This window comes from Stenella coeruleoalba (assembly GCF_951394435.1).
Source record: "Stenella coeruleoalba genome assembly, contig: scaffold_37, whole genome shotgun sequence".
Classification (NCBI taxonomy): domain Eukaryota; kingdom Metazoa; phylum Chordata; class Mammalia; order Artiodactyla; family Delphinidae; genus Stenella; species Stenella coeruleoalba.
The window spans coordinates 1,043,122-1,064,744 of NW_027645927.1; the positions used below are offsets into that span (position 1 = coordinate 1,043,122).

At 44.0% G+C, this 21,623-nt stretch overlaps 1 long non-coding RNA gene across 1 annotated transcript in view; it reads right to left on the bottom strand.

The window, feature by feature from the left end:
* Positions 1–1,073: 1,073 nt before the first annotated feature.
* LOC307181459 overlaps positions 1,074–21,623 on the bottom strand; it is a 1,863,373-nt gene continuing 1,842,823 nt past the window's right edge. The window contains exon 8 of the long non-coding RNA XR_013826807.1: positions 1,074–1,136. This is a non-coding gene — a long non-coding RNA (uncharacterized lncRNA). The remainder of the gene's footprint in view (positions 1,137–21,623) is intronic.

Genomic DNA, 21,623 nt, shown 5'->3' on the forward strand with positions numbered 1-21,623 from the left:
TTCAACTACCCAGGTTTAAGGTATTCTTCCTTCAGCTAAAACATGCATGTGGAACCTAGAGTATGATCAACCATGTGATTGGGAGACGTGTTCAAATATGTCTCAGTTTTCGTACCCTGGTACTCGGGTGCAACATTCCAGACGCTTTACTAACACTCTCCCGACTTGGAGAGTCAGTCCCTTTAACCTCCTGTTTGGCCCAGTTTGCAATTTCTGCGGAAGATGAACAGGAATAGCGAGAACCAATGAGAGGCTAGCTGGAGGTGTCTGGACGGGCAAATTTAACTCTCATTTCCCACCAGGAAGAGGAATTAACCAAAGGCTCAGCGTGCCGTGCCGGAACCAGATTAGGGCCTGAAGCGATCCTGCGGAGTTGCGGCCAGCTCAAAGAAAGCGAGTTGAAGAAAGGAGCTCAGGGGCACTGTAATTCACAAACCTGCAGAGTTATAAATGACAGCTATCGTCCAAAAATAGACTGAAGTAAGGCTGCCAAGAGGACTTGAAAGCGGGGCAGAATTGCAGGATACCGATTTCAGGAGGTAGACTGGAATTGCATTGAAAGCATAGGAAAAGAGGCAGAAGGTCCACAATGATGCACTTGGCCAAAAAGGGCGTATGCGTTTTTTCCTGAATATATTCAGGAAAAAACGCATACGCCCTTTTTGGCCAACCAAGCAAGCTTACAAAGGAAATCTGCACTACAATGAAGTCTCACTTCCCCCCGGGCAAAAGGGCCATCTGAAAAAAGTGTAAAATCCAGAAAGGCAGGACAGGCCATGGAGAACTGGGAGCCTTGTTATGCTGATGGGCGGGATGTAAATTGCCAACAACCACTTGGGAGAAGTGTATGGTGTTTCCTGAAACATCTAAAAAACAAAGCAACAGAGCCTAGGGCACTTCCACTTATGGTCCTATAGCTTAGGGAAATTAAAATCAAAAAGACACAGCCACCCCAAAGTTTGGGACGCCTCCGTTTACAAGAACCTCGTTTACCATACAAGTTCAATATCACAGAAAGTGAAAAATGGATAAAGAACTTTTGGTACTTACGTACAATGCAGTATCACTCAGCAATGAAATCTATGTCATCAGGCCCGTAGCAGCATAATGAGTGGATTCAGGTACGATGATACTAACTGAAATAAGTCACACAGAAAAAGAAACATCATAAGATATCACTAATACACGGAATGTAAACTTGGCTACACAGGAACTGCATTCCAAAACAGAACAGGGTCTCAAATTTAGAAAACCAACTTATGCTTGCTTAAGGGGAAAGGTGAGTTGGGGTGCTGCATAAAACCAGAGATTGAAATGAGCACAGATAAAGTTCCTTAAGCCAAATATGGACTAGACAAGAGCTACTCCTTGCTCAACGAAATGGACTCAACACCCCATATTAAACGCCTAAGAATGTACCTGACTAGTAAGTATCTTAAAACCTATGGATTGCTATGTCTCCAAAAGAGAATCAAGCGTGTGTACAGGGGCATAAACGCAGCAGTGATAGGATTGGAGAGGTTCGGTGAGCAAATGAAGACCCTTTGAAGTCATATTGCATGGTACCCATTCCACGGGTCTCAACTCTCCAGGTTTAAGGTATTCTTCCTTCAGCTAAAACATGCATGTGGAACCCAGAGTATGATCAACCATGTGAACGGGAGACGTGTTCAAATATGTCTCAGTTTTCCTCCCCTGGTACTCGGGTGCAACATTCCAGACGCTTTACTAACACTCTTCCGACTTGGAGAGTCAGTCCCTTTAACCTCCTGTTTGGCCCAGTTTGCAATTTCTGCGGAAGATGAACAGGAATAGCGAGAACCAATGAGAGACTAGCTGGAGGTGTCTGGACGGGCAAATTTAACTCTCATTTCCCACCAGGAAGAGGAATTAACCAAAAGCTCAGCGTGCCGTGCCGGAACCAGATTAGGGCCTGAAGCCATCCTGCGGTGTTGCGGCCAGGTCACAAGAAAGCGAGTTGAAGAAAGGAGCTCAGGGGCACTGTAATTCACAAACCTGCAGAGTTATAAATGACAGCTATCGTTCAAAAATAGACTGAAGTAAGGCTGCCAAGAGGACTTGAAAGCAGGGCAGAATTGCAGGAAACCGATTTCAGGAGGTAGACTGGAATTGCATTGAAAGCATAGGAAAAGAGGCAGAACGTCCACAATGATGCACTTGGCCAAAAAGGGCGTATGCGTTTTTTCCTGAATATATTCAGGAAAAAACGCATACGCCCTTTTTGGCCAACCAAGCAAGCTTGCAAAGGAAATCTGCACTACAATGAAGTCTCACTTCCCCCCGGTCAAAAGGGCCATCTGAAAAAAGTGTAAAATCCAGAAAGGCAGGACAGGCCATGGACAACTGGGAGCCTTGTTATGCTGATGGGCGGGATGTAAATTGCCAACAGACACTCGGGAGAAGTGTATGGTGTTTCCTGAAACATCTAAAAAACAAAGCAACAGAGCCTAGGGCACTGCCACTTATGGTCCTATAGCTTAGGGAAATTAAAATCAAAAAGACACAGCCACCCCAAAGTTTGGAACGGCTCTGTTTACAAGAACCTCGTTTACAGTACAAGTTCAACATCGAAGAAAGTGAAAAATGGATAAAGAAGTTGTGGTATTTACTTACAAAGCAATATCACTCAGCAATGAAATCTGTGTCATCAGGCCCGTAGCAGCACAATGAGTGGATTTAGGTATGATGATTCTAACTGAAATAAGTCACACAGAAAAGAAACATCATAAGATATCAGTAATACACGGAATGTAAACTTGGCTACACAGGAACTGAATTACAGAACAGAACAGGGTCTCCAATTTAGAAAACCAACTTATGCTTGCTTAAGGGTAAAGGTGAGTTGGGGTGCTGCATAAAACCAGAGATTGAAATGAGCACAGATAAAGTTCCTTAAGTCAAATATGGAATAGACAAGAGCTACTCCTTGCTCAACGAAATGGACTCAACACCGCATATTAAACGCCTAAGAATGTACCTGACTAGTAAGTATCGGAAAACCTATGGATTGCTATGTCTCCAAAAGAGAATCAAGCATGTGTACAGGGGCATAAACGCAGCAGTGATAGGACTGGAGAGGTTCGGTGAGCAAATGAAGACCCTTTGAAGTCATATTGCATGGTACGCATTACACGGGTCTCAACTCTCCAGGTTTAAGGTATTCTTCCTTCAGCTAAAACATGCATGTGGAACCTAGAGTATGATCAACCATGTGATCGGGAGACGTGTTCAAATATGTCTCAGTTTTCCTCCCCTGGTACTCGGGTGCAACATTCCAGACGCTTTACTAACACTCTCCCGACTTGGAGAGTCAGTCCCTTTAACCTCCTGTTTGGCCCAGTTTGCAATTTCTGCGGAAGATGAACAGGAATAGCGAGAACCAATGAGAGGCTAGCTGGAGGTGTCTGGACGGGCAAATTTAACTCTCATTTCCCACCAGGAAGAGGAATTAAACAAAGGCTCAGCGTTCCGTGACGGAACCAGATTAGGGCCTGAAGCCATCCTGCGGTGTTGCAGCTAGCTCACAAGAAAGCGAGTTGAACAAAGGAGCTCAGGGGCACTGTAATTCACAAACCTGCAGACTTATAAATGACAGCTATCGTCCAAAAATAGACTGAAGTAAGGCTGCCAAGAGGACTTGAAAGCGGGGCAGAATTGCAGGAAACCGATTTCAGGAGGTAGACTGGAATTGCATTGAAAGCATAGGAAAAGAGGCAGAACGTCCACAATGATGCACTTGGCCAAAAAGGGCGTATGCGTTTTTTCCTGAATATATTCAGGGAAAAACGCATACGCCCTTTTTGGCCAACCAAGCAAGCTTGCAAAGGAAATCTGCACTACAATGAAGTCTCACTTCCCCCCGGTCAAAAGGGCCATCTGAAAAAAGTGTAAAATCCAGAAAGGCAGGACAGGCCATGGAGAACTGGGAGCCTTGTTATGCTGATGGGCGGGATGTAAATTGCCAACAACCACTCGGGAGAAGTGTATGGTGTTTCCTGAAACATCTAAAAAACAAAGCAACAGAACCTAGGGCACTTCCACTTATGGTCCTATAGCTTAGGGAAATTAAAATCAAAAAGACACAGCCACCCCAAAGTTTGGAACGGCTCTGTTTACAAGAACCTCGTTTACAGTACAAGTTCAACATCGCAGAAAGTGAAAAATGGATAAAGAAGTTGTGGTATTTACTTACAAAGCAATATCACTCAGCAATGAAATCTGTGTCATCAGGCCCTTAGCAGCACAATGAGTGGATTCAGGTATGATGATTCTAACTGAAGTAAGTCACACAGAAAAAGAAACATCATAAGATATCAGTAATACACGGAATGTAAACTTGGCTACACAGGAACTGAATTACAGAACAGAACAGGGACTCAAATTTAGAAAACAAACTTATGCTTGCTTAAGGGGAAAGGTGAGTTGGGGTGCTGCATAAAACCAGAGATTGAAATGAGCACAGATAAAGTTCCTTAAGCCAAATATGGAATAGACAAGAGCTACTCCTTGCTCAACGAAATGGACTCAACACCGCATATTAAACGCCTAAGAATGTACCTGACTAGTAAGTATCTTAAAACCTATGGATTGCTATGTCTCCGAAAGAGAATCAAGCATGTGTACAGGGGCATAAACGCAGCAGTGATAGGATTGGAGAGGTTCGGTGAGCAAACGAAGACCCTTTGAAGTCATATTGCATGGTACCCATTCCACGGGTTTCAACTACCCAGGTTTAAGGTATTCTTCCTTCAGCTAAAACATGCATGTGGAACCTAGAGTATGATCAACCATGTGATCGGGAGACGTGTTCAAATATGTCTCAGTTTTCGTACCCTGGTACTCGGGTGCAACATTCCAGATGCTTTACTAACACTCTCCCGACTTGGAGAGTCAGTCCCTTTAACCTCCTGTTTGGCCCAGTTTGCAATTTCTGCGGAAGATGAACAGGAATAGTGAGAACCAATGAGAGGCTAGCTGGAGGTGTCTGGACGGGCAAATTTAACTCTCATTTCCCACCAGGAAGAGGAATTAACCAAAGGCTCAGCGTGCCGTGCCGGAACCAGATTAGGGCCTGAAGCCATCCTGCGGAGTTGTGGCCAGCTCAAAGAAAGCGAGTTGAAGAAAGGAGCTCAGGGGCACTGTAATTCACAAACCTGCAGAGTTATAAATGACAGCTATCGTCCATAAATAGACTGAAGTAAGGCTGCCAAGAGGACTTGAAAGCGGGGCAGAATTGCAGGAAACCGATTTCAGGAGGTAGACTGGAATTGCATTGAAAGCATAGGAAAAGAGGCAGAACGTCCACAATGATGCACTTGGCCAAAAAGGGCGTATGCGTTTTTTCCTGAATATATTCAGGAAAAAACGCATACGCCCTTTTTGGCCAACCAAGCAAGCTTGCAAAGGAAATCTGCACTACAATGAAGTCTCACTTCCCCCCGGTCAAAAGGGCCATCTGAAAAAAGTGTAAAATCCAGAAAGGCAGGACAGGCCATGGACAACTGGGAGCCTTGTTATGCTGATGGGCGGGATGTAAATTGCCAACAGACACTCGGGAGAAGTGTATGGTGTTTCCTGAAACATCTAAAAAACAAAGCAACAGAGCCTAGGGCACTGCCACTTATGGTCCTATAGCTTAGGGAAATTAAAATCAAAAAGACACAGCCACCCCAAAGTTTGGAACGGCTCTGTTTACAAGAACCTCGTTTACAGTACAAGTTCAACATCGCAGAAAGTGAAAAATGGATAAAGAAGTTGTGGTATTTACTTACAAAGCAATATCACTCAGCAATGAAATCTGTGTCATCAGGCCCTTAGCAGCACAATGAGTGGATTCAGGTATGATGATTCTAACTGAAATAAGTCACACAGAAAAAGAAACATCATAAGATATCAGTAATACACGGAATGTAAACTTGGCTACACAGGAACTGAATTACAGAACAGAACAGGGACTCAAATTTAGAAAACAAACTTATGCTTGCTTAAGGGGAAAGGTGAGTTGGGGTGCTGCATAAAACCAGAGATTGAAATGAGCACAGATAAAGTTCCTTAAGCCAAATATGGAATAGACAAGAGCTACTCCTTGCTCAACGAAATGGACTCAACACCGCATATTAAACGCCTAAGAATGTACCTGACTAGTAAGTATCTTAAAACCTATGGATTGCTATGTCTCCGAAAGAGAATCAAGCATGTGTACAGGGGCATAAACGCAGCAGTGATAGGATTGGAGAGGTTCGGTGAGCAAACGAAGACCCTTTGAAGTCATATTGCATGGTACCCATTCCACGGGTTTCAACTACCCAGGTTTAAGGTATTCTTCCTTCAGCTAAAACATGCATGTGGAACCTAGAGTATGATCAACCATGTGATCGGGAGACGTGTTCAAATATGTCTCAGTTTTCGTACCCTGGTACTCGGGTGCAACATTCCAGATGCTTTACTAACACTCTCCCGACTTGGAGAGTCAGTCCCTTTAACCTCCTGTTTGGCCCAGTTTGCAATTTCTGCGGAAGATGAACAGGAATAGCGAGAACCAATGAGAGGCTAGCTGGAGGTGTCTGGACGGGCAAATTTAACTCTCATTTCCCACCAGGAAGAGGAATTAACCAAAGGCTCAGCGTGCCGTGCCGGAACCAGATTAGGGCCTGAAGCCATCCTGCGGAGTTGTGGCCAGCTCAAAGAAAGCGAGTTGAAGAAAGGAGCTCAGGGGCACTGTAATTCACAAACCTGCAGAGTTATAAATGACAGCTATCGTCCATAAATAGACTGAAGTAAGGCTGCCAAGAGGACTTGAAAGCGGGGCAGAATTGCAGGAAACCGATTTCAGGAGGTAGACTGGAATTGCATTGAAAGCATAGGAAAAGAGGCAGAACGTCCACAATGATGCACTTGGCCAAAAAGGGCGTATGCGTTTTTTCCTGAATATATTCAGGAAAAAACGCATACGCCCTTTTTGGCCAACCAAGCAAGCTTGCAAAGGAAATCTGCACTACAATGAAGTCTCACTTCCCCCCGGTCAAAAGGGCCATCTGAAAAAAGTGTAAAATCCAGAAAGGCAGGACAGGCCATGGACAACTGGGAGCCTTGTTATGCTGATGGGCGGGATGTAAATTGCCAACAGACACTCGGGAGAAGTGTATGGTGTTTCCTGAAACATCTAAAAAACAAAGCAACAGAGCCTAGGGCACTGCCACTTATGGTCCTATAGCTTAGGGAAATTAAAATCAAAAAGACACAGCCACCCCAAAGTTTGGAACGGCTCTGTTTACAAGAACCTCGTTTACAGTACAAGTTCAACATCGCAGAAAGTGAAAAATGGATAAAGAAGTTGTGGTATTTACTTACAAAGCAATATCACTCAGCAATGAAATCTGTGTCATCAGGCCTGTAGCAGCACAATGAGTGGATTCAGGTATGATGATTCTAACTGAAATAAGTCACACAGAAAAGAAACATCATAAGATATCAGTAATACACGGAATGTAAACTTGGCTACACAGGAACTGAATTACAGAACAGAACAGGGACTCAAATTTAGAAAACCAACTTATGCTTGCTTAAGGGTAAAGGTGAGTTGGGGTGCTGCATAAAACGAGAGATTGAAATGAGCACAGATAAAGTTCCTTAAGTCAAATATGGAATAGACAAGAGCTACTCCTTGCTCAACGAAATGGACTCAACACCGCATATTAAACGCCTAATAATGTACCTGACTAGTAAGTATCGGAAAACCTATGGATTGCTATGTCTCCAAAAGAGAATCAAGCATGTGTACAGGGGCATAAACGCAGCAGTGGTAGGACTGGAGAGGTTCGGTGAGCAAATGAAGACCCTTTGAAGTCATATTGCATGGTACGCATTACACGGGTCTCAACTCTCCAGGTTCAAGGTATTCTTCCTTCAGCTAAAACATGCATGTGGAACCTAGAGTATGATCAACCATGTGATCGGGAGACGTGTTCAAATATGTCTCAGTTTTCCTCCCCTGGTACTCGGGTGCAACATTCCAGACGCTTTACTAACACTCTCCCGACTTGGAGAGTCAGTCCCTTTAACCTCCTGTTTGGCCCAGTTTGCAATTTCTGCGGAAGATGAACAGGAATAGCGAGAATCAATGAGAGGCTAGCTGGAGGTGTCTGGACGGGCAAATTTAACTCTCATTTCCCACCAGGAAGAGGAATTAAACAAAGGCTCAGCGTTCCGTGACGGAACCAGATTAGGGCCTGAAGCCATCCTGCGGTGTTGCAGCTAGCTCACAAGAAAGCGAGTTGAACAAAGGAGCTCAGGGGCACTGTAATTCACAAACCTGCAGACTTATAAATGACAGCTATCGTCCAAAAATAGACTGAAGTAAGGCTGCCAAGAGGACTTGAAAGCGGGGCAGAATTGCAGGAAACCGATTTCAGGAGGTAGACTGGAATTGCATTGAAAGCATAGGAAAAGAGGCAGAACGTCCACAATGATGCACTTGGCCGAAAAGTGCGTATGCGTTTTTTCCTGAATATATTCAGGAAAAAACGCATACGCCCTTTTTGGCCAACCAAGCAAGCTTGCAAAGGAAATCTGCACTACAATGAAGTCTCACTTCCCCCCGGTCAAAAGGGCCATCTGAAAAAAGTGTAAAATCCAGAAAGGCAGGACAGGCCATGGAGAACTGGGAGCCTTGGTATGCTGATGGGCGGGATGTAAATTGCCAACAACCACTCGGGAGAAGTGTATGGTGTTTCCTGAAACATCTAAAAAACAAAGCAACAGAACCTAGGGCACTTCCACTTATGGTCCTATAGCTTAGGGAAATTAAAATCAAAAAGACACAGCCACCCCAAAGTTTGGAACGGCTCTGTTTACAAGAACCTCGTTTACAGTACAAGTTCAACATCGCAGAAAGTGAAAAATGGATAAAGAAGTTGTGGTATTTACTTACAAAGCAATATCACTCAGCAATGAAATCTGTGTCATCAGGCCCTTAGCAGCACAATGAGTGGATTCAGGTATGATGATTCTAACTGAAGTAAGTCACACAGAAAAAGAAACATCATAAGATATCAGTAATACACGGAATGTAAACTTGGCTACACAGGAACTGAATTACAGAACAGAACAGGGACTCAAATTTAGAAAACAAACTTATGCTTGCTTAAGGGGAAAGGTGAGTTGGGGTGCTGCATAAAACCAGAGATTGAAATGAGCACAGATAAAGTTCCTTAAGCCAAATATGGAATAGACAAGAGCTACTCCTTGCTCAATGAAATGGACTCAACACCGCATATTAAACGCCTAAGAATGTACCTGACTAGTAAGTATCTTAAAACCTATGGATTGCTATGTCTCCGAAAGAGAATCAAGCATGTGTACAGGGGCATAAACGCAGCAGTGATAGGATTGGAGAGGTTCGGTGAGCAAATGAAGACCCTTTGAAGCCATATTGCATGGTACCCATTACACGGGTCTCAACTCTCCAGGTTTAAGGTATTCTTCCTTCAGCTAAAACATGCATGTGGAACCCAAGTATGATCAACCATGTGAACGGGAGACGTGTTCAAATATGTCTCAGTTTTCATCCCCTGGTACTCGGGTGCAACATTCCAGACGCTTTACTAACACTCTCCCGACTTGGAGAGTCAGTCCCTTTAACCTCCTGTTTGGCCCAGTTTGCAATTTCTGCGGAAGATGAACAGGAATAGCGAGAACCAATGAGAGACTAGCTGGAGGTGTCTGGACGGGCAAATTTAACTCTCATTTCCCACCAGGAAGAGGAATTAACCAAAGGCTCAGCGTGCCGTGCCGGAACCAGATTAGGGCCTGAAGCCATCCTGCGGTGTTGCGGCCAGGTCACAAGAAAGCGAGTTGAAGAAAGGAGCTCAGGGGCACTGTAATTCACAAACCTGCAGAGTTATAAATGACAGCTATCGTCCAAAAATAGACTGAAGTAAGGCTGCCAAGAGGACTTGAAAGCGGGGCAGAATTGCAGGAAACCGATTTCAGGAGGTAGACTGGAATTGCATTGAAAGCATAGGAAAAGAGGCAGAACGTCCACAATGATGCACTTGGCCAAAAAGGGCGTATGCGTTTTTTCCTGAATATATTCAGGAAAAAACGCATACGCCCTTTTTGGCCAACCAAGCAAGCTTGCAAAGGAAATCTGCACTACAATGAAGTCTCACTTCCCCCCGGTCAAAAGGGCCATCTGCAAAAAGTGTAAAATCCAGAAAGGCAGGACAGGCCATGGACAACTGGGAGCCTTGTTATGCTGATGGGCGGGATGTAAATTGCCAACAGACACTCGGGAGAAGTGTATGGTGTTTCCTGAAACATCTAAAAAACAAAGCAACAGAACCTAGGGCACTGCCACTTATGGTCCTATAGCTTAGGGAAATTAAAATCAAAAAGACACAGCCACCCCAAAGTTTGGAACGGCTCTGTTTACAAGAACCTCGTTTACAGTACAAGTTCAACATCGCAGAAAGTGAAAAATGGATAAAGAAGTTGTGGTATTTACTTACAAAGCAATATCACTCAGCAATGAAATCTGTGTCATCAGGCCCTTAGCAGCACAATGAGTGGATTCAGGTATGATGATTCTAACTGAAATAAGTCACACAGAAAAGAAACATCATAAGATATCAGTAATACACGGAATGTAAACTTGGCTACACAGGAACTGAATTACAGAACAGAACAGGGTCTCAAATTTAGAAAACCAACTTATGCTTGCTTAAGGGTAAAGGTGAGTTGGGGTGCTGCATAAAACCAGAGATTGAAATGAGCACAGATAAAGTTCCTTAAGTCAAATATGGAATAGACAAGAGCTACTCCTTGCTCAACGAAATGGACTCAACACCGCATATTAAACGCCTAAGAATGTACCTGACTAGTAAGTATCGGAAAACCTATGGATTGCTATGTCTCCAAAAGAGAATCAAGCATGTGTACAGGGGCATAAACGCAGCAGTGATAGGATTGGAGAGGTTCGGTGAGCAAATGAAGACCCTTTGAAGTCATATTGCATGGTACGCATTACACGGGTCTCAACTCTCCAGGTTTAAGGTATTCTTCCTTCAGCTAAAACATGCATGTGGAACCTAGAGTATGATCAACCATGTGATCGGGAGACGTGTTCAAATATGTCTCAGTTTTCCTCCCCTGGTACTCGGGTGCAACATTCCAGACGCTTTACTAACACTCTCCCGACTTGGAGAGTCAGTCCCTTTAACCTCCTGTTTGGCCCAGTTTGCAATTTCTGCGGAAGATGAACAGGAATAGCGAGAACCAATGAGAGACTAGCTGGAGGTGTCTGGACGGGCAAATTTAACTCTCATTTCCCACCAGGAAGAGGAATTAACCAAAGGCTCAGCGTGCCGTGCCGGAACCAGATTAGGGCCTGAAGCCATCCTGCGGTGTTGCGGCCAGGTCACAAGAAAGCGAGTTGAAGAAAGGAGCTCAGGGGCACTGTAATTCACAAACCTGCAGAGTTATAAATGACAGCTATCGTCCAAAAATAGACTGAAGTAAGGCTGCCAAGAGGACTTGAAAGCGGGGCAGAATTGCAGGAAACCGATTTCAGGAGGTAGACTGGAATTGCATTGAAAGCATAGGAAAAGAGGCAGAACGTCCACAATGATGCACTTGGCCAAAAAGGGCGTATGCGTTTTTTCCTGAATATATTCAGGAAAAAACGCATACGCCCTTTTTGGCCAACCAAGCAAGCTTGCAAAGGAAATCTGCACTACAATGAAGTCTCACTTCCCCCCGGTCAAAAGGGCCATCTGCAAAAAGTGTAAAATCCAGAAAGGCAGGACAGGCCATGGACAACTGGGAGCCTTGTTATGCTGATGGGCGGGATGTAAATTGCCAACAGACACTCGGGAGAAGTGTATGGTGTTTCCTGAAACATCTAAAAAACAAAGCAACAGAACCTAGGGCACTGCCACTTATGGTCCTATAGCTTAGGGAAATTAAAATCAAAAAGACACAGCCACCCCAAAGTTTGGAACGGCTCTGTTTACAAGAACCTCGTTTACAGTACAAGTTCAACATCGCAGAAAGTGAAAAATGGATAAAGAAGTTGTGGTATTTACTTACAAAGCAATATCACTCAGCAATGAAATCTGTGTCATCAGGCCCTTAGCAGCACAATGAGTGGATTCAGGTATGATGATTCTAACTGAAATAAGTCACACAGAAAAGAAACATCATAAGATATCAGTAATACACGGAATGTAAACTTGGCTACACAGGAACTGAATTACAGAACAGAACAGGGTCTCAAATTTAGAAAACCAACTTATGCTTGCTTAAGGGTAAAGGTGAGTTGGGGTGCTGCATAAAACCAGAGATTGAAATGAGCACAGATAAAGTTCCTTAAGTCAAATATGGAATAGACAAGAGCTACTCCTTGCTCAACGAAATGGACTCAACACCGCATATTAAACGCCTAAGAATGTACCTGACTAGTAAGTATCGGAAAACCTATGGATTGCTATGTCTCCAAAAGAGAATCAAGCATGTGTACAGGGGCATAAACGCAGCAGTGATAGGATTGGAGAGGTTCGGTGAGCAAATGAAGACCCTTTGAAGTCATATTGCATGGTACGCATTACACGGGTCTCAACTCTCCAGGTTTAAGGTATTCTTCCTTCAGCTAAAACATGCATGTGGAACCTAGAGTATGATCAACCATGTGATCGGGAGACGTGTTCAAATATGTCTCAGTTTTCCTCCCCTGGTACTCGGGTGCAACATTCCAGATGCTTTACTAACACTCTCCCGACTTGGAGAGTCAGTCCCTTTAACCTCCTGTTTGGCCCAGTTTGCAATTTCTGCGGAAGATGAACAGGAATAGCGAGAACCAATGAGAGACTAGCTGGAGGTGTCTGGACGGGCAAATTTAACTCTCATTTCCCACCAGGAAGAGGAATTAACCAAAGGCTCAGCGTGCCGTGCCAGAACCAGATTAGGGCCTGAAGCCATCCTGCGGTGTTGCGGCCAGGTCACAAGAAAGCGAGTTGAAGAAAGGAGCTCAGGGGCACTGTAATTCACAAACCTGCAGACTTATAAATGACAGCTATCGTCCAAAAATAGACTGAAGTAAGGCTGCCAAGAGGACTTGAAAGCGGGGCAGAATTGCAGGAAACCGATTTCAGGAGGTAGACTGGAATTGCATTGAAAGCATAGGAAAAGAGGCAGAACGTCCACAATGATGCACTTGGCCAAAAAGGGCGTATGCGTTTTTTCCTGAATATATTCAGGAAAAAACGCATACGCCCTTTTTGGCCAACCAAGCAAGCTTGCAAAGGAAATCTGCACTACAATGAAGTCTCACTTCCCCCCGGTCAAAAAGGCCATCTGAAAAAAGTGTAAAATCCAGAAAGACAAGACAGGCCATGGAGAACTGGGAGCCTTGTTATGCTGATGGGCGGGATGTAAATTGCCAACAACCACTCGGGAGAAGTGTATGGTGTTTCCTGAAACATGTAAAAAACAAAGCAACAGAACCTAGGGCACTTCCACTTATGGTCCTATAGCTTAGGGAAATTAAAATCAAAAAGACACAGCCACCCCAAAGTTTGGAACGGCTCTGTTTACAAGAACCTCGTTTACAGTACAAGTTCAACATCGCAGAAAGTGAAAAATGGATAAAGAAGTTGTGGTATTTACTTACAAAGCAATATCACTCAGCAATGAAATCTGTGTCATCAGGCCCTTAGCAGCACAATGAGTGGATTCAGGTATGATGATTCTAACTGAAGTAAGTCACACAGAAAAAGAAACATCATAAGATATCACTAATACACGGAATGTAAACTTGGCTACACAGGAACTGAATTACAGAACAGAACAGGGTCTCAAATTTAGAAAACCAACTTATGCTTGCTTAAGGGTAAAGGTGAGTTGGGGTGCTGCATAAAACCAGAGATTGAAATGAGCACAGATAAAGTTCCTTAAGTCAAATATGGAATAGACAAGAGCTACTCCTTGCTCAACGAAATGGACTCAACACCGCATATTAAACGCCTAAGAATGTACCTGACTAGTAAGTATCGTAAAACCTATGGATTGCTATGTCTCCAAAAGAGAATCAAGCATGTGTACAGGGGCATAAATGCAGCAGTGATAGGATTGGAGAGGTTCGGTGAGCAAATGAAGACCCTTTGAAGTCATATTGCATGGTACCCATTACACGGGTCTTAACTCTCCAGGTTTAAGGTATTCTTCCTTCAGCTAAAACATGCATGTGGAACCCAAGTATGATCAACCATGTGAACGGGAGACGTGTTCAAATATGTCTCAGTTTTCCTCCCCTGGTACTCGGGTGCAACATTCCAGACGCTTTACTAACACTCTCCCCACTTGGAGAGTCAGTCCCTTTAACCTCCTGTTTGGCCCAGTTTGCAATTTCTGCGGAAGATGAACAGGAATAGCGAGAACCAATGAGAGACTAGCTGGAGGTGTCTGGACGGGCAAATTTAACTCTCATTTCCGACCAGGAAGAGGAAAAAACCAAAGGCTCAGCGTGCCGTGCCGGAACCAGATTAGGGCCTGAAGCCATCCTGCGGTGTTGCGGCCAGGTCACAAGAAAGCGAGTTGAAGAAAGGAGCTCAGGGGCACTGTAATTCACAAACCTGCAGAGTTATAAATGACAGCTATCGTCCAAAAATAGACTGAAGTAAGGCTGCCAAGAGGACTTGAAAGCGGGGCAGAATTGCAGGAAACCGATTTCAGGAGGTAGACTGGAATTGCATTGAAAGCATAGGAGAAGAGGCAGAACGTCCACAATGATGCACTTGGCCAAAAAGGGCGTATGCGTTTTTTCCTGAATATATTCAGGAAAAAACGCATACGCCCTTTTTGGCCAACCAAGCAAGCTTGCAAAGGAAATCTGCACTACAATGAAGTCTCACTTCCCCCCGGTCAAAAGGGCCATCTGAAAAAAGTGTAAAATCCAGAAAGGCAGGACAGGCCATGGAGAACTGGGAGCCTTGTTATGCTGATGGGCGAGATGTAAATTGCCAACAGACACTCGGGAGAAGTGTATGGTGTTTCCTGAAACATCTAAAAAACAAAGCAACAGAGCCTAGGGCACTTCCACTTATGGTCCTATAGCTTAGGGAAATTAAAATCAAAAAGACACAGCCACCCCAAAATTTGGAACGGCTCTGTTTACAAGAACCTCGTTTACAGTACAAGTTCAACATCGCAGAAAGTGAAAAATGGATAAAGAAGTTGTGGTATTTACTTACAAAGCAATATCACTCAGCAATGAAATCTATGTCATCAGGCCCTTAGCATCACGATGAGTGGATTCAGGTATGATGATTCTAACTGAAATAAGTCACACAGAAAAAGAAACATCATAAGATATCAGTAATACACGGAATGTAAACTTGGCTACACAGGAACTGAATTACAGAACAGAACAGGGTCTCAAATTTAGAAAACCAACTTATGCTTGCTTAAGGGTAGAGGTGAGTTGGGGTGCTGCATAAAACCAGAGATTGAAATGAGCACAGATAAAGTTCCTTAAGTCAAATATGGAATAGACAAGAGCTACTCCTTGCTCAACGAAATGGACTCAACACCGCATATTAAACGCCTAAGAATGTACCTGACTAGTAAGTATCGTAAAACCTATGGATTGCTATGTCTCCGAGAGAGAATCAAGCATGTGTACAGGGGCATAAACGCAGCAGTGATAGGATTGGAGAGGTTCGGTGAGCAAATGAAGACCCTTTGAAGTCATATTGCATGGTACCCATTACACGGGTCTTAACTCTCCAAGTTTAAGGTATTCTTCCTTCAGCTAAAACATGCATGTGGAACCCAAGTATGATCAACCATGTTAACGGGAGACGTGTTCAAATATGTCTCAGTTTTCGTACCCTGGTACTCGGGTGCAACATTCCAGACGCTTTACTAACACTCTCCCCACTTGGAGAGTCAGCGCCTTTAACCTCCTGTTTGGCCCAGTTTGCAATTTCTGCGGAAGATGAACAGGAATAGCGAGAACCAATGAGAGACTAGCTGGAGGTGTCTGGACGGGCAAATTTAACTCTCATTTCCGACCAGGAAGAGGAAATAACCAAAGGCTCAGCATGCCGTGCCGGAACCAGATTAGGGCCTGAAGCCATCCTGCGGTGTTGCGGCCAGGTCACAATAAAGCGAGTTGAAGAAAGGAGCTCAGGGGCACTGTAATTCACAAACCTGCAGAGTTATAAGTGACAGCTATCGTCCAAAAATAGACTGAAGTAAGGCTGCCAAGAGGACTTGAAAGCGGGGCAGAATTGCAGGAAACCGATTTCAGGAGGTAGACTGGAATTGCACTGAAAGCATAGGAAAAGAGGCAGAACGTCCACAATGATGCACTTGGCCAAAAAGGGCGTATGCGTTTTTTCCTGAATATATTCAGGAAAAAACACATACGCCCTTTTTGGCCAACCAAGCAAGCTTGCAAAGGAAATCTGCACTACAATGAAGTCTCACTTCCCCCCGGTCAAAAGGGCCATCTGAAAAAAGTGTAAAATCCAGAAAGGCAGGACAGGCCATGGAGAACTGGGAGCCTTGTTATGCTGATGGGCGGGATGTAAATTGCCAACAGACACTAGGGAGAAGTGTATGGTGTTTCCTGAAACATCTAAAAAACAAAGCAACAGAGCCTAGGGCACTTCCACTTATGGTCCTATAGCTTAGGGAAATTAAAATCAAAAAGACACAGCCACCCCAAAGTTTGGGACGCCTCTGTTTACAAGAACCTCGTTTACAGTACAAGTTCAACATCGCAGAAAGTGAAAAATGGATAAAGAAGTTGTGGTATTTACTTACAAAGCAATATCACTCAACAATGAAATCTGTGTCATCAGGCCCTTAGCAGCACAATGAGTGGATTCAGGTATGATGATTCTAACTAAAGTAAGTCACACAGAAAAAGAAACATCATAAGATATCAGTAATACACGGAATGTAAACCTGGCCACACAGGAACTGAATTACAGAACAGAACAGGGTCTCAAATTTAGAAAACCAACTTATGCTTGCTTAAGGGGAAAGGTGAGTTGGGGTGCTGCATAAAACCAGAGATTGAAATGAGCATAGATAAAGTTCCTTAAGTCAAATATGGAATAGACAAGAGCTACTCCTTGCTCAACGAAATGGACTCAACACCGCATATTAAACGCCTAAGAATGTACCTGACTAGTAAGTATCGTAAAACCTATGGATTGCTATGTCTCCAAAAGAGAATCAAGCATGTGTACATGGGCATAAACGCAGCAGTGATAGGATTGGAGAGGTTCGGTGAGCAAATGAAGACCCTTTGAAGTCATATTGCATGGTACCCATTCCACGGGTCTCAACTCTCCAGGTTTAAGGTATTCTTCCTTCAGCTAAAACATGCATGTGGAACCCAAGTATGATCAACCATGTGAACGGGAGACGTGTTCAAATATGTCTCAGTTTTCCTCCCCTGGTACTCGGGTGCAACATTCCAGACCCTTTACTAACACTCTCCCCACTTGGAGAGTCAGCGCCTTTAACCTCCCGTTTGGCCCAGTTTGCAATTTCTGCGGAAGATGAACAGGAATAGCGAGAACCAATGAGAGGCTAGCTGGAGGTGTCTGGACGGGCAAATTTAACTCTCATTTCCCAACAGGAAGAGGAAATAACCAAAGGCTCAGCGTGCCGTACCGGAACCAGATTAGGGCCTGAAGCCATCCTGCGGTGTTGCGGCCAGCTCAAAAGAAAGCGAGTTGAAGAAAGGAGCTCAGTGGCACTGTAATTCACAAACCTGCAGAGTTATAAATGACAGCTATCGTCCAAAAATAGACTGAAGTAAGTCTGCCAAGAGGACTTGAAAGCGGGGCAGAATTGCAGGAAACCGATTTCAGGAGGTAGACTGGAATTGCATTGAAAGCATAGGAAAAGAGGCAGAACGTCCACAATGATGCACTTGGCCAAAAAGGGCGTATGCGTTTTTTCCTGAATATATTCAGGAAAAAACGCATACACCCTTTTTGGCCAACCAAGCAAGCTTGCAAAGGAAATCTGCACTACAATGAAGTCTCACTTCCCCCCGGTCAAAAGGGCCATCTGAAAAAAGTGTAAAATCCAGAAAGTCAACAGGCCATTGAGAACTGGGAGCCTTGTTATGCTGATGGGCGGGATGTAAATTGCCAACAACCACTCGGGAGAAGTGTATGGTGTTTCCTGAAACATCTAAAAAACAAAGCAACAGAGCCTAGGGCACTGCCACTTATGGTCCTATAGCTTAGGGAAATTAAAATCAAAAAGACACAGCCACCCCAATGTTTGGAACGGCTCTGTTTACAAGAACCTCGTTTATAGTACAAGTTCAACATCGCAGAAATTGAAAAATGGATAAAGAAGTTGTGGTATTTACTTACAAAGCAATATCACTCAGCAATGAAATCTATGTCATCAGGCCCTTAGCATCACAATGAGTGGATTCAGGTATGATGATTCTAACTGAAGTAAGTCACACAGAAAAAGAAACATCATAAGATATCAGTAATACACGGAATGTAAACTTGGCCACACAGGAACTGAATTACAGAACAGAACAGGGTCTCAAATTTAGAAAACCAACTTATGCTTGCTTAAGGGGAAAGGTGAGTTGGGGTGCTGCATAAAACCAGAGATTGAAATGAGCATAGATAAAGTTCCTTAAGTCAAATATGGAATAGACAAGAGCTACTCCTTGCTCAACGAAATGGACTCAACACCGCATATTAAACGCCTAAGAATGTACCTGACTAGTAAGTATCTTAAAACCTATGGATTGCTATGTCTCCAAAAGAGAATCAAGCATGTGTACAGGGGCATAAACGCAGCAGTGATAGGATTGGAGAGGTTCGGTGAGCAAATGAAGACCCTTTGAAGTCATATTGCATGGTACCCATTACACGGGTCTCAACTCTCCAGGTTTAAGGTATTCTTCCTTCAGCTAAAACATGCATGTGGAACCCAAGTATGATCAACCATGTGAACGGGAGACGTGTTCAAATATGTCTCAGTTTTCCTCCCCTGGTACTTGGGTGCAACATTCCAGACGCTTTACTAACACTCTCCCCACTTGGAGAGTCAGCGCCTTTAACCTCCCGTTTGGCCCAGTTTGCAATTTCTGCGGAAGATGAACAGGAATAGCGAGAACCAATGAGAGGCTAGCTGGAGGTGTCTGGACGGGCAAATTTAACTCTCATTTCCCAACAGGAAGAGGAAATAACCAAAGGCTCAGCGTGCCGTACCGGAACCAGATTAGGGCCTGAAGCCATCCTGCGGTGTTGCGGCCAGCTCAAAAGAAAGCGAGTTGAAGAAAGGAGCTCAGGGGCACTGTAATTCACAAACCTGCAGAGTTATAAATGACAGCTATCGTCCAAAAATAGACTGAAGTAAGGCTGCCAAGAGGACTTGAAAGCGGGGCAGAATTGCAGGAAACCGATTTCAGGAGGTAGACTGGAATTGCATTGAAAGCATAGGAAAAGAGGCAGAACGTCCACAATGATGCACTTGGCCAAAAAGGGCGTATGCATTTTTTCCTGAATATATTCAGGAAAAAACGCATACGCCCTTTTTGGCCAACCAAGCAAGCTTGCAAAGGAAATCTGCACTACAATGAAGTCTCACTTCCCCCGGGTCAAAAGGGCCATCTGAAAAAAGTGTAAAATCCAGAAAGGCAGGACAGGCCATGGACAACTGGGAGCCTTGTTATGCTGATGGGCGGGATGTAAATTGCCAACAACCACTCAGGAGAAGTGTATGGTGTTTCCTGAAACATCTAAAAAACAAAGCAACAGAACCTAGGGCACTTCCACTTATGGTCCTATAGCTTAGGGAAATTAAAATCAAAAAGACACAGCCACCCCAAAGTTTGGAACGGCTCTGTTTACAAGAACCTCGTTTACAGTACAAGTTCAACATCGCAGAAAGTGAAAAATGGATAAAGAAGTTGTGGTATTCACTTACAAAGCAATATCACTCAGCAATGAAATCTATGTCATCAGGCCCTTAGCATCACAATGAGTGGCTTCAGGTATGATGATTCTAACTGAAATAAGTCACACAGAAAAAGAAACATCATAAGATATCAGTAATACACGGAATGGAAACTTGGCTACACAGGAACTGAATTACAGAACAGAACAGGGTCTCAAATTTAGAAAAACAACTTATGCTTGCTTAAAGGGAAAGGTGAGTTGGGGTGCTGCATAAAACCAGAGATTGAAATGAGCACAGATAAAGTTCCTTAAGCCAAATATGGAATAGACAAGAGCTACTCCTTGCTAAACGAAATGGACTCAACACCGCATATTAAACGCCTAAGAATGTACCTGACTTGTAAGTATCTTAAAACCTATGGATTGCTATGTCTCCGAAAGAGAATCAAGCATGTGTACAGGGGCATAAACGCAGCAGTGATAGGATTGGAGAGGTTCGGTGAGCAAATGAAGACCCTTTGAAGTCATATTGCATGGTACCCATTCCACGGGTTTCAACTACCCAGGTTTAAGGTATTCTTCCTTCAGCCAAAACATGCATGTGGAACCTAGAGTATGATCAACCATGTGATCGGGAGACGTGTTCAAATATGTCTCAGTTTTCCTCCCCTGGTACTCGGGTGCAACATTCCAGACGCTTTACTAACACTCTCCCCACTTGGAGAGTCAGTCCCTTTAACCTCCTGTTTGGCCCAGTTTGCAATTTCTGCGGAAGATGAACAGGAATAACGAGAACCAATGAGAGGCTAGCTGGAGGTTTCTGGACGGGCAAATTTAACTCTCATTTCCCACCAGGAAGAGGAATTAACCAAAGGCTCAGCATGCCGGCCCGGAACCAGATTAGGGCCTGAAGCCATCCTGCGGTGTTGCGGCCAGGTCACAAGAAAGCGAGTTGAAGAAAGGAGCTCAGGGGCACTGTAATTCACAAACCTGCAGAGTTATAAATGACAGCTATCGTCCAAAAATAGACTGAAGTAAGGCTGCCAAGAGGACTTGAAAGCGGGGCAGAATTGCAGGAAACCGATTTCAGGAGGTAGACTGGAATTGCATTGAAAGCATAGGAAAAGAGGCAGAACGTCCACAATGATGCACTTGGCCAAAAAGGGCGTATGCGTTTTTTCCTGAATATATTCAGGAAAAAACGCATACGCCCTTTTTGGCCAACCAAGCAAGCTTGCAAAGGAAATCTGCACTACAATGAAGTCTCACTTCCCCCCGGTCAAAAGGGCCATCTGAAAAAAGTGTAAAATCCAGAAAGGCAACAGGCCATTGAGAACTGGGAGCCTTGTTATGCTGATGGGCGGGATGTAAATTGCCAACAGACACTCGGGAGAAGTGTATGGTGTTTCCTGAAACATCTAAAAAACGAAGCAACTGAGCCTAGGGCACTGCCACTTATGGTCCTATAGCTTAGGGAAATTAAAATCAAAAAGACACAGCCACCCCAAAGTTTGGGACGCCTCTGTTTACAAGAACCTCGTTTACAGTACAAGTTCAACATCGCAGAAAGTGAAAAATGGATAAAGAAGTTGTGGTATTTACTTACAAAGCAATATCACTCAGCAATGAAATCTGTGTCATCAGGCCCTT